We start from the raw sequence: 13,022 nt of genomic DNA, 5'->3' as shown, positions 1-13,022 counted from the left end.
TTACTTGAGGAACTACAGAACACGCATGAAATAAATTGAAGAAGACACAAAAAGATGGAAGACCATTCCATGCTCTTGGATTGGAAGAATAAGCATTGTTAAAATGTCTATACTGCCTAGAGCAATCTATACTTTTAATGCCATTCTGATCAAAATTCCGCTGGTATTTTTCAAAGAGCTGGAACAAATAATCCTAAAATTTGTATGGAATCAGAAGAGACACTGAATTGCTAAGGAAATGTTGAAAAAGAACTGGGGGCATCACGTTACATGATTTCAAGCTTTACTACAAAGCTGTGCTCACCAAGACGCATGGTACTGGCATAAAAACAGACACATAGACCAGTGGAACAGAGTAGAGAGCCCAGATATGGACCCTCAACTCTATGGTCAAATAATTTTCGATAAAGCAGGAAAAAATATACAGTGGAAAAAAAAGACAGTCTCTTTAATAAATGGTGCTGGGAAAACTGGGCAGCTATATGTAGAAGAATGAAACTTGACCATTCTCTTACACTGTACACAAAGATAAACTCAAAACAGATAAAAGACCTCAACGTGAGATAGGAATCCATCAGAATCCTAGAGGAGAACATAGGCAGTAACCTCTTCGATATCAGCCACAGCAACTTCTTTCAAATTTCATTTTGAAACCAAGGAAAGTTAAGTAATCACAACTCAAAAAGAGAAAGAATCATGACAGTTCTAGGAACTTGAGCTGTGAAAAGTGTCTGACTTTCTCTTAAGAACTTGACTTTAGTGAAATAACTTCTTTCTTAGGATCTATCTGTTCCAAATTTCAAATTCTCCAGAAGATTTCATTGGTTCAACTTGGATTAGGTGTCAACTCTTCCAAAATTGTTTAGTAAGAGCTGGAAAGAAAGTTGCGCTTATACAAATGTTGTCACCAGGGACTCACAAAGAATCTCTTATCTCAGGAAAGAAGAAATCATTGAAGCTCAGCCAGGGACCCCTACACACATAGGAATTCATAAGTTTACGTTATGGGCTGTAGAAATGCATGCAACTGAGTATTGGTCTCTGCTAATTTAAGGGTTTGACATTTCTAGATTTTGAAATACTTATGGCTAAGTGAATAGAGTGTCCTGAGCTCTTTGTGAGAAAAAAATTACTGAGCAAGAATTTCTAGGATCATCAGTAGAAAGAGAGATGTCTCTGGGTAGCAGCTCTTCTGTCTTCTGGGTGAGAAGCAACAATGAATACCTCTAAGAATGACTGCTCTGATGTTTCCATTTGTTCACTTTGCCAAATGTGGTTGCTCAATAGTGGTTAGTCACCTCCACAATTGATTAAAACATCCATATGGGAGTGTACTCACAGTGTGGCTGAAGCAGCCTGAAATCCTAAATCTTCTACGAAATCTAACGTGCCCCAAATCACAAAACTGAATGGGTTGAGAGCTTCAAGACTGAAGTGATTTTTGAATTTTGTTTTTAACTTTCAAACCCAAGTCATTCATTCTGACTGTGTGAAAACATTATTATTGGTTGATAGCAAGTGAAAGTACAATAGAGTAGAACCAGCTAAAGGTAAGAGCTTAACTGACTGTTTTCCTGAACACAGACTTCCCAGAGACACAGATTCATGAAAGCATAACATTCATCTGTCTTCTTTCAAAGGCCTTTCAAATGGCTTACATTATAATCCAATTTATTGACATTTTGAAGGTTAGGTCATTAGTTAGAAACTATGGTCCCATGAGACTTTGGACTGAATGGGAATTATGTTGCTGTAGTATTCATTTATTAAGGTGTATGTTGCATGACCACTGACCTTAAGGTCACTGTAATTGCAAATCATGTATATTTGATGTCTAAGGGTAGTATGACTCTCATTGCTGAAAAAATATAATCCAGGAAGTCTTGGCCTACAAATAGATTAAAACCCAGTCTTCCCCACACCCACGAGTACATAAATATACATATGGAGAGGGCACTTCTGCAAGTAAAAATGTAAACTGAAATTAATGAACAAATTAGGCCATGTTACTGAGAATTTCCTATAATCTTCAACTCTATAGTGGCAAGCTCCCCGTAGAGCAAAATTATACTATTTATACTACCTATATGAAAAAATATGAGGAAGGAGAGAGGAAAAAGAACCTCAAAGTGCTGAATCAAAATTACACCCTCTACAATTGGTGAGATTGATGGTAAGTAGCAGTGATAAGGTAGATATCAGTATCACTTAGGAACGGTGGTTTGAAAAATGGCCTTTTTGGTCTCTGAGCTGCATCCTTAATACATGTCAGGCATAACACCCAGAGAAACTGAGGAGGGAAGATGGGTGGGTTAGCCTGAGTCCTAACCAGTGAGTACACAGATCTTCTTCCTTAGCTAACACTTACTGAATGGTGAAAAGAAAATGTATTATTTTCATATTTGGCACCAAGTTTTATTTTAGGTAGGCTACTATGTTTATGAAAATACCTTGGTATTTGAAGGTGAGAGTCTGAGGCTGTGAGACATGAAAGATAAGGAAATGAAAGGAGAGGGGCTCAGTTGTTAAGCATCTGCCTTTGGTTAAGGTCATGATCCCAAGTTCCTGAGATCGAGCCCTGTATCATGCTACCAGCGGGAAGCCTGCTTCTCCCTATCCCAATCCCCCTGCTTGTGTTTCCTCTCTAGCTCTCTCTCTGTAAAATAAGTAAATAAAATCTAAAAAAAAAAAATGAAAGGAGATAAACTACTATGTGAGATTTAAGAGTAATTTAAGTTTGGGGAAAGAAAATGATGAAGTAGCAAAATTTTTAAAAAGTTATATTTAATATTTAATTAAAGATTTTGTATTACTATGATAATCAATTTTCTCTACACCTAAGTTAATACCAAGACACACACATACACACATGCAGGGTAAAGCCTTCTGTAAATGTTTTATTTTTATTCTTGGAAAGGGCTGGATTCTGTATCTTGACAGCATTCATGGAACAGTACTCTATAAATCAAACCAATTCAGTGAAAGCCAAGATTCTAAGTCATAGATGGTAAAATCATGTAAGCCCTTTGGGAAACCTTAGCAATCCTGGAAAGGCACTGGACTCCCACAAATAATGGATTGTGGATTTAAGCTACTCTTACCTAGATATTAAGGACAGATTGATAATAGCTAATACTGTCCATCATCTTATATGATGGACACTATGCTAAGCATTATGCAGATTATATTAGTTTCCTATTGCTGTTGTAAATGTTACCAAAAATTTAGTGGCTTAAAAAACACAGATTTATTCTCTTACATTTATGGAGGGGAGAAATCCTCAAATCAAGGTTTTTTTTTTTTTTAAGATTTTATTTATTTATTTGACAGACAGTGATCACAAGTACACAGAGAGGCAGGCAGAGAGAGATAGAGGGAAGCAGGCCCCCTGCTGAGCAGAGAGCCTGATGCGGGGCTTGATCCCAGTACCTGAGATCATGACCTGAGCTGAAGGCAGAGGCTCAACCCACTAAGCCACCCAGGTGCCCCTAAAATCAACGTTTTAACAGGGCTGTGTTCCTTCTAGATTCTCTAGGGAGAATTTATTTTCTTGCCTTTTTTGGCTTCTAGAGCCTGCTTGCTTTCCTTGGCTCATGGCCCCTTCCTCCATGTTCAAAGACCATCATTCCAATCTCCACTTCCGTCTTCACATCCCCTCACTCTCTGACTCCACTGCCTTCCTTTTATAAGAACCCTTGTGATCAATTACACTATATACATCCAGATAATCTAGAATAATCTCATCTCAAACTCTTAAATTAATCACACCTGTTAAGTCCTGTTGACTGGTAAGAGATCATTTTCACTGGTCCTAAGAATTAGGAGATGGACTTCTTTGGAGGGCCATTATTCTGACGACCACATATGCATTATTTAACTTATTATTTACAACTGCATTATTATGTTGATGTCATTTTTAATGCTATGTTCAAAGATAAAGAAACTTACACCTAATGGGGTTACGTTTACATAAGCTGTAAGTGTAACATCGAGATTCACATTCAGATAGGCTAGACTCAAGATCTGAGGTTTATTTTCTCCCAGTTACTACATTCAGGCCAGATAAATCTAAGCAGAGAGCTGTTGGTTCAGTGTAGGAGTTATTTCTCCTATAGACAGTAAAATACATTTAAAAAAATTAAGAGTTGACCTTACCGTGTATATATATATGCAATGTTCATTATCAGTAATGACTCATCAGTTGTTCAGAACATACTTTACCCAATCAATAATGAGTATACAAATGATAGAGGATGCACCAGGAATCAGGCAATCCTGTAAGCATCAAGGCTACAATGGTGAAAAATATTCAACTCACTTTTATGCTGTCATAATTTTGGGAGTTGGTTGTTTTTAATAGCATCAGGTCTCAGAAGATAGAAGATAAAACCACTGTCTATTGATTTCACAAAATAGCCACATATGATATGCTTACTTCTCAATTGGGTAAGCCATCTTTGCCATTTTCTAGAGATGCGAGTATCTTACATCAGAGAAATGTTTATCTTATCAACATAAGATAAGATTCTAAGATGCCAAGAAATCATGAAAATCAATCAGGAGGAATAGAGTTCAATCCTACACTTAATTCATTGCTGGCAATTTGGACAAAAGTTGCCTTAGCCTGGGTTGGTGATGCTCTAAGAAGAGAGGTGTTATGGAGGTAGATGCAGTGTGGAACAGAGAATGAAAAGAGTGCTATTATATGCACACCTAAGTTCAATGATTGGTATGTAGTAGTCACACAATTCACCCTAGCTATTATTATGTGCTTCTAAATAAATAAATAAATAAATGTAAGATTACTGATTCAAATACAATACAAATACATTGTAAGATTAATGCATGGTCATTATAAAACATCTGGGAACACAGAAAATTACAGATAAGAGAATACAAATGACACATAATCTTATTACTGCAATCTCATTAATTTCCTTTCTTCTACGTATATTGTTTAGCAATGTAAAATTAGACTGTATTGAACAATTTACTTTTCTGTTTTTTGGTTAACCTTGAAGGTAGGCATTTTCACAAGTTAGCAATAGTCTCCATGAACATGCTTTGAATGAATATTCAATATCTTGTTATACAGATAACTTGTGATATTGAGCCATTCCTCTTGGATGACATCATTAGTTACTCTTTAGTTATGCTTTAAAAAATCTATGCTGAATAAATAGCATTCTCATGGCTACTCTTATATTTTTACTTTTCGTGTTTTAATTCCAGGTTTCTGCTTTCTTTTCTCCCTCTGTTTTGTACTTTCACTGCTGAATGTTAATGACACCCTTCTCAGTGCAATCCCAAGCAGTTGTTTTCAGGTAATTAGCTACATACCAAATGTTGTGTAAATGGGCTCATTTTTATTCATTTCTGTCGGGCCAGGGTGATTCATGAACCACTTTGTGAATATGAAAAGCTGTTCATAAATTAGAGAGTCCTGGGGCAGGGGAGCAAAAAAAAAAAAAAAAAATGTAATAATAGGGCAAGAGTAATTCATAGACCCAAGCATCCTGTGCCAACTTTAGTCATCTTTTACCTTAGATATCTGGCTGAGTTTAAGACAGACTATTTTTCCCAAATACATCACTATTTTCATATAGCAGTGGAGTATAAGACCATCTTTTACATTTCTATTATGCATAATATTTCCTAATAATGGTTAGCTGAGATCTGTGTTAAGGGGCTGAAAAAAATATGGCTACCTCTTCCAAATCAAAGCATTTTTATTCTCATTATGTTGATCATCAGGAATTTCTGTGATGCACTTTGAAGAACGAAAATAATAACTCACACTTAAACAATGAGAGAGGACTTAAAAATTGAAGTCAAAGTCAAGTCAGATGTTTACCTCGAATGGAAGGCTATGACTTGTTAATCAGTAAGTGCAAATTAGCTAAACAAGGAGTCAGATAGAATTAGGTAAAACAAAGTTGTGGATCTTTCACAATTATTACTTTTTTTCTTTGTATATGTGAACTGAAAATATTGATTTTTTTGTTTGTTTCGTTTTTATGTAAATTCTAGTTAGTTAACATATAGGGTAATATTGGCTTCTGGAGTAGAATTTAGTGATTCCTCACTTACATATAATATCCAGTGCTCATCATAACAAGGGCCCTCCTCTTAAAACCCATCACCAGTTTAGCACATCTCCCCATTCTCCTCACCTCCAGTAACCTGGAGTTTGTCTCTATTGTTAAGAGTCTCTATGGTTTGCTTTCCTCTCTTTTTTTCTCCCTTCCCCTATGTTCGTCTATTTCATTTCTTAAATTTCACAAGTGAAATCATATGGCATTTGTCTTTCTCTGACTGACTTATTTCGCTTAACATAATACACTCTAGCTCCATTCACACTGCATGTGGCAAGATCTCATTCTTTTTGATGGCTGAGTAATATTCCATTGTGTGTGTGTGTGTGTGTGTGTGTGTGTGTGTACACACTATATATATACACCATGCATAATAAATATATATACATACATATGTATATCTCACTTCTTTATCCATTCATCAGTTGACAATTAATTTTTTGACTTATTTGCAAATTTGCTCTGTTGCTTTGCCGTATGATGGTTTCTCCCAAAACAAAGAGCTCACACATTTACTGAAAGGTAATCAGAGTAATCTTGAAATAGCATTCCTGATGGAGTAAAATAAGGTTCAGCAGTGATACAGCGTTAATATACTATAATGTCTTAGGACAATGGCTTCATGCTGAGAAAAATATAAAACAAAGTAAAACCCAAAGGACATATAAGTTAAGACAGGAGTATACATCATGCAAAGTTTCCAGGTCCCTATCTCAGTAGGAAAACAGGGCTTGGGCCATCATTCTTTTCCTTTTTAAAATATATAATACTCTGTAGATGCAACCATGTCAAAGAATAATAGGGAGAGAGAAAAAAAAAGGAGGAAAACCAAGAAATAGACTCTAAACTATAGAGACCACAGTGATGGTTACCATGGAGGGATAAGTTAAACAGGTGATGAGATTAAGGAGTGCACTTGTTGTGATGATATGTTGTATATAAATACTGAATCACTAAATTCTACTCCTGAAACTAGTATTACACTGTTAACTAAGCAGAATTTAAGTAAAAACTTGAAAAAAAAGTTAAGCTATTTGAGAGGTGATTGTGTATTCTGAAAGACAAAAATAGGAAGAGGATTTTATATTTTTCTAAGTTATTGAAAATGCATTCCAGATACTGCAATAATAAAATATAATAAATAAAATAGTGAAATAAAATACTATCTTTTGTCCCTGTGCTTTTATAAACATAAATTTCCAAAATGGAGCTACAAAATAAAATAAGGTTTCTTTTCTATTCATTTTATTATGTATGTATGGCCCAGCCATTCTCCTTTAAGATGCATACTCACTTATACACAAGGAGATGAAAATAAAGTGTTTATCAAGGACTCCTTATAATAGCAAAAACAGGTAAACAGCCCAACTGTCCAGCAAAGCAAAAGGGATACACAACTCTAGTGGATAGGCTGTGGACTACTGACAGCAGTTCAAATGAAAGGACTAGATCTACATGTGAACACATGGGGCTATCTCACATAATGTGTGAGGAAAAAAAAAATAGAAAGGATGCCTATAAAAAGCTACATATACAATAGAATATGACTCAGCCATAAGAATGAAATGCTACCATTTGCAATGACGTGAATGAACCTAGAAATTATTATGCTAAGTGCTAAATTATTATGACTTATTATTATAAGTCAGTCAGAGAAAGATCAATACAATATGATTTCATTCATATGTGGAAATTAAGAAACAAAATAAATGAGCGTAGGGAAAAAGAGAGAGAGAGAGAGAGAGATATCAAGAAACGGACTCTTAACTACAGAGAACAAACTGATGGTTTCCAGAGAGGAGGTGGGTGGGGGCATGGGTGACATAGGTGTTGGGGATTAAGGAGCGCCCTTGTTGTGATGAGAACTGGGTGATGTATAGAAGTGCTGAATTACTGTATTGTACACCTGAAACTAATACTACACTGTATGTTAACTAACTGGAATTTACACAAAAACTTGGAAAAAATAAAATTTTATGAGACCAAATTATATGCCTTAGGAAATCACATGTGTGTGTGTGTGTGTGCAGCAAAATTAAAAAAAAAGTGTACATTGAATTCATAAAAGCAATTTGGGCATAGTAGTGTCTCAGCAGGGAGGGGTAGAGTAAGGAGAAGCAGTAAGATGAGATGAGTTGTAGCAAGTTCTGAAAGTTTTCTTACCCTTCCTCCATATTTTCTTCTCTCTGTCTTCCTTCCTCCCCTCCCCCACCCCTCCTTTGTCCATATATCTGAATAGATAAATCTTCAAATAACCCACCTACACTCTTATTTTAAATGTTGTTTTAAATTAGGTATAGCTGCCTTTCTGTCCCTACCCTGGAATTACTGTTAAAAAGTAAAGGAACACAAAGTATATCTTTCCTTCACATCCTCTATACCTAATTGTAATTAGTAGTGGACGATGATTATAATCTTCTGAAATGAGTCCCATCACTTAAGAGACCTATCAACTTACACAGATTTCCTCACATATATATCTCATATATAACGAATATCACATGTATTTCCTCATATATTTCTCATCACAATTTGCAATTATGCATCTGTTTGATTACTTGTTTCTTGCGTGGCTGCTTGAATAGATGGTAAGTGCCACAGGGGAAATCACCTCTTAATGATTCATTTACTGGTGTCCAGCCCAGTGTCTGGCACAGAATGAAGGTGTACATTAATGGAATTAATATGCAACTTCAGGAAACACTGGAATCATTACTTCTCTAGATAAGAGAGAAAAAGACCACTGTGCTGTTTTTATTAAAAGGCTATCAGTGTTGCTTGGAATACAGATTGAAAATAAAGATCATTTTCTCCCATGCCAACTCAATTTCTTATTAAAAAATCATTTGGGGTCATTTGCTAAGTAAACAGCCAGAGGCTGTTGTCAGTTGGATAATTTTTTAGGGCCGTGAAGCTTCTTTGATGGACGCTTAAATTAAGCCCCGTGTCAGAGTCTGTTTCATTTGCTAGGATTTTTGCCATGTGAGAGAAGAGTGGCCATAACACTAGTATTTGCATTAAAAATGGACATTGGGGAGGGTATGTGCTTTGGTGAGTGCTGTGAAGTGTGTAAACCTGGTGATTCACAGACCTGTACCCCTGGGGATAAAAATATATGTTTATAAAAAATAAAAAATTAATTAATTAAAAAAATTAAATTAAAAAAAAATCCAAATGTAGATATAGGTTCGCAGACACCCTCTTGCCTTGCTACTGAGAGATCTTACACACGAGGTCTCAAGGTACAAAAAGTTGGTTTCCTTTCCAGAAGCAAAATGGGGGCTGTCATTACCACATAGGTGAATGGAAGGGGACTTCAGTGTTTCGTCTGTGTCAGATTTCTCTCTAGTGATTGGTGAGTAGACCAGGGAATGGACTTTTTCTATGTGAAAAGCAAGAATTTACATAGTATGAGTTTTTGTTTTTAATCATTAAAACACTAAATTTACACCAGTATCATTAGAATGCTAGCTTCATAGGCAGTTAATAAGTAATAATTTGGGTTGTTTGGATGATTTTTCAGTTGAAAAAGTGAAGAAAAATGAAGGAATGTTTGGACAAACTAGAACTGAAGCATACATGGACATAAAGGAAGAAACTTAAAATAGGTTGTGATAAGGGATAACATGCTGTTGTTCTTATGTATGTAAATTATGTATAAATAGCATAAGTCCAATTCTAACTATCATCATCTTTCTCCACTGAATATTAGCGATGCACATTTACCTCTGTTTATTTCTATTTACACTGAAATCCTTAATTGATGGTTATACCTGAAGAAGGTTGTGATTAATTTCTTAAAAGACAAGTGCAATCAAATTACATAATTTAGAGCATTTTTAAAGAGTAGTCCTTCCTTTTTAAAAAAGGAAGTTTTAGACTCTGGAAATTCAGAGTAAATAAATGTATATTACTCCTAGTATAATACCCTGTCTCACCACCACCTGTCAAACTAAAAAAAATAACATAACAAAAATAATAGAAATGTCCTTTACTCAGAAAGGATACATGAGCACATACACGGGTTGCGAAGTTAAAATATTTCCTTCTAAACAAGGGAAATGATGTATATAGTTTTGCTTACGTTGCCTTAAACATAAAGTGATTTCTCTGACCATTAACCTCGAGAATGATAAAGTTCATTATGATCATTTTCAGGTTTCTGGAAACCTGAATATTCAGTGAACTCTGGTAATTAATTACTCTGAACAAGACTGTTTAAGCAGCTTGACCATTTAAATGAATAAACAAATTGTATAGCCCTTTAATCCAAAAACTGTATAAATTTCTTCAAAGGACACCATAAGAAAATGAAAATGCAAGTCCCAAACTGCAGGAAAATATTTGCAAATTATATATCTGATAAAAGATTTGCATCCAGAATGCACAGAGAAGCTCTTACAATTCAGTAATAATGCAAGCCGATGTTTTAAAGGGTAGATCTGAATAGACATTTCATCAGAGAAGGCATATGAATAAGCCCATGGAAAGGTGCCCAACATCATGAGTTATTAAGAAATGCAAATGAAAACTGCAGAGAGAACCCTACTGGCTCACCAGAATGACTGTAATCAAAAAGAGGAAGTACCGAGCACTGGTGGAAAGGTTGAAAAACTGGAATCCTCATACATTACTGGGAATGTAAAAAATGCAGCCACTTTAAACATCAGTTTGGCAGTTCCTTTAAAAGTTAAACATGCTTGCAGGGAACCTGGGTGGCTCTGTCAGTTGGGTGAACAACTTTTGCTTTCAGATCAGATCGTGGTCTCAGGGTCCTAGGATCAAGGCCCCTCCCTGATCTTGGTACTTCGGGTCTGGATGAAAATCTTTTATTGGATAAATATGAATCTTGTACCAGTACTCATCATTAAGATTACAGTAAATGGTACATTTGAAAACAGTCAGGACTTATAATGTCGCTTATGTAAACAGAAGGTATTACTGATAGAAGAAAGTGTAAATAACATCTCCCCTTAAGAGTCATGTCTCAATATTTCACATTCAGATTTTCTACACATCAACTGCTTTATTTAATAGAAAAATTTACATGTTGCATATAATACTACAAATAGAAATATGAGAAGGAAGAGTATGTACTTTGCTTATATTATTTCCCCAAATCTTCACGGTATCCTTCAACATTGGGAATTGTTTTTGGGTTAGGAAGAAAAGTCTCTCACATTAGAGGAGGAAATCACAATATGACCATAGTTTTGTGTTTCTTTGTTGACTCTGGACCTGTGGCAAAGCATAGAACTGAATTTACAAGCACTTTATGTGTATTTGTATCTGTAATTCAAAAAGTCCTACTGTAGGGAAACTTGTGAAAGATTTTGGAATGAACCAGAAAGATTACTAGATGTCTAGTAGTCAAGATTATCTCACTTTTCATTGTCTAACAGTTATTTTGCAACTCTATACACTGTAGAAAAATAATGCAAACAATTCTTTTTTTTTTGTTTTGTTTTTTTTGTTTTTTTAATTTTTTATTTTTGATAAACATATATTTTTATCCCCAGGGGTACAGGTCTGTGAATCACCAGGTTTACACACTTCACAGCACTCACCAAATCACATACCCTCCCCAATGTCCATAATCCCACCCCCTTCTCCCAAACCCCCTGCCCCCGGCAACCCTCAGTTTGTTTTGTGAGATTAAGAGTCACTTATGGTTTGTCTCCCTCCCAATCCCATCTTGTTTCATTTATTCTTCTTCTACCCACTTAAGCCTCCATGTTGTATCACCACTTCCTCATATCAGGGAGATCATATGATAGTTGTCTTTCTCTGCTTGACTTATTTCGCTAAGCATGATACGCTCTAGTTCCATCCACGTTGTTGCAAATGGCAAGATTTCATTTCTTTTGATGGCTGCATAGTATTCCATTGTGTATATATACCACATCTTCTTGATCCATTCATCTGTTGATGGACATCTAGGTTCTTTCCATAGTTTGGCTATTGTGGACATTGCTGCTATAAACATTCGGGTGCATGTGCCCCTTTGGATCACTACATTTGTATCTTTAGGGTAAATACCCAATAGTGCAATTGCTGGGTCATAGGGCAGTTCTATTTTCAACATTTTGAGGAACCTCCATGCTGTTTTCCAGAGTGGCTGCACCAGCTTGCATTCCCACCAACAGTGGGATGCATCCTCGCCAGCATCTGTCATTTCCTGACTTGTTGATTTTAGCCATTCTGACTGGTGTGAGGTGATATCTCATTGTGGTTTTGATTTGTATTTCCCTGATGCCGAGTGATATGGAGCACTTTTTCATGTGTCTGTTCGCCATCTGGATGTCTTCTTTGCAGAAATGTCTGTTCATGTCCTCTGCCCATTTCTTGATTGGATTATTTATTCTTTGGGTGTTGAGTTTGCTAAGTTCTTTATAGATTCTGGACACTAGTCCTTTATCTGATATGTCGTTTGCAAATATCTTCTCCCATTCTGTCAGTTGTCTTTTGATTTTGTTAACTGTTTCCTTTGCTGTGCAAAAGCTTTTGATCTTGATGAAATCCCAGTAGTTCATTTTTTCCCTTGCTTCCCTTGCCTTTTGCGTTGTTCCTAGGAAGATGTTGCTGCGGCAGAGGTCGAAGAGGTTGCTGCCCGTGTTCTCCTCAAGGATTTTGATGGATTCCTTTCGTACATTGAGGTCCTTCATCCATTTTGAGTCTATTTTTGTGTGTGGTGTAAGGGAATGGTCCAATTTCATTTTTCTGCATGTGGCTGTCCAATTTTCCCAGCACCATTTATTGAAGAGGCTGTCTTTTTTCCATTGGACATTCTATCCTGCTTTGTCGAAGATTAGTTGACCATAGATTTGAGGGTCTATTTCTGGGCTCTCTATTCTGTTCCATTGATCTATGTGTCTGTTTTTGTGCCAGTACCATGCTGTCTTGATGATGACAGCTTTGTAATAGAGC

General features: G+C 36.0%; 1 protein-coding gene across 1 annotated transcript in view; it reads right to left on the bottom strand.

The window, feature by feature from the left end:
• The window catches only part of GABRB1 (gamma-aminobutyric acid type A receptor subunit beta1), a 400,080-nt gene that overhangs the window by 116,898 nt on the left and 270,160 nt on the right, over positions 1 to 13,022 (bottom strand). The window lies entirely within an intron of this gene.

Source organism: Mustela nigripes, chromosome 1 (assembly GCF_022355385.1).
Source record: "Mustela nigripes isolate SB6536 chromosome 1, MUSNIG.SB6536, whole genome shotgun sequence".
In the NCBI taxonomy this organism is placed as follows: Eukaryota; Metazoa; Chordata; class Mammalia; order Carnivora; family Mustelidae; genus Mustela; species Mustela nigripes.
This window is presented reverse-complemented; position numbering and strand designations above follow the sequence as displayed.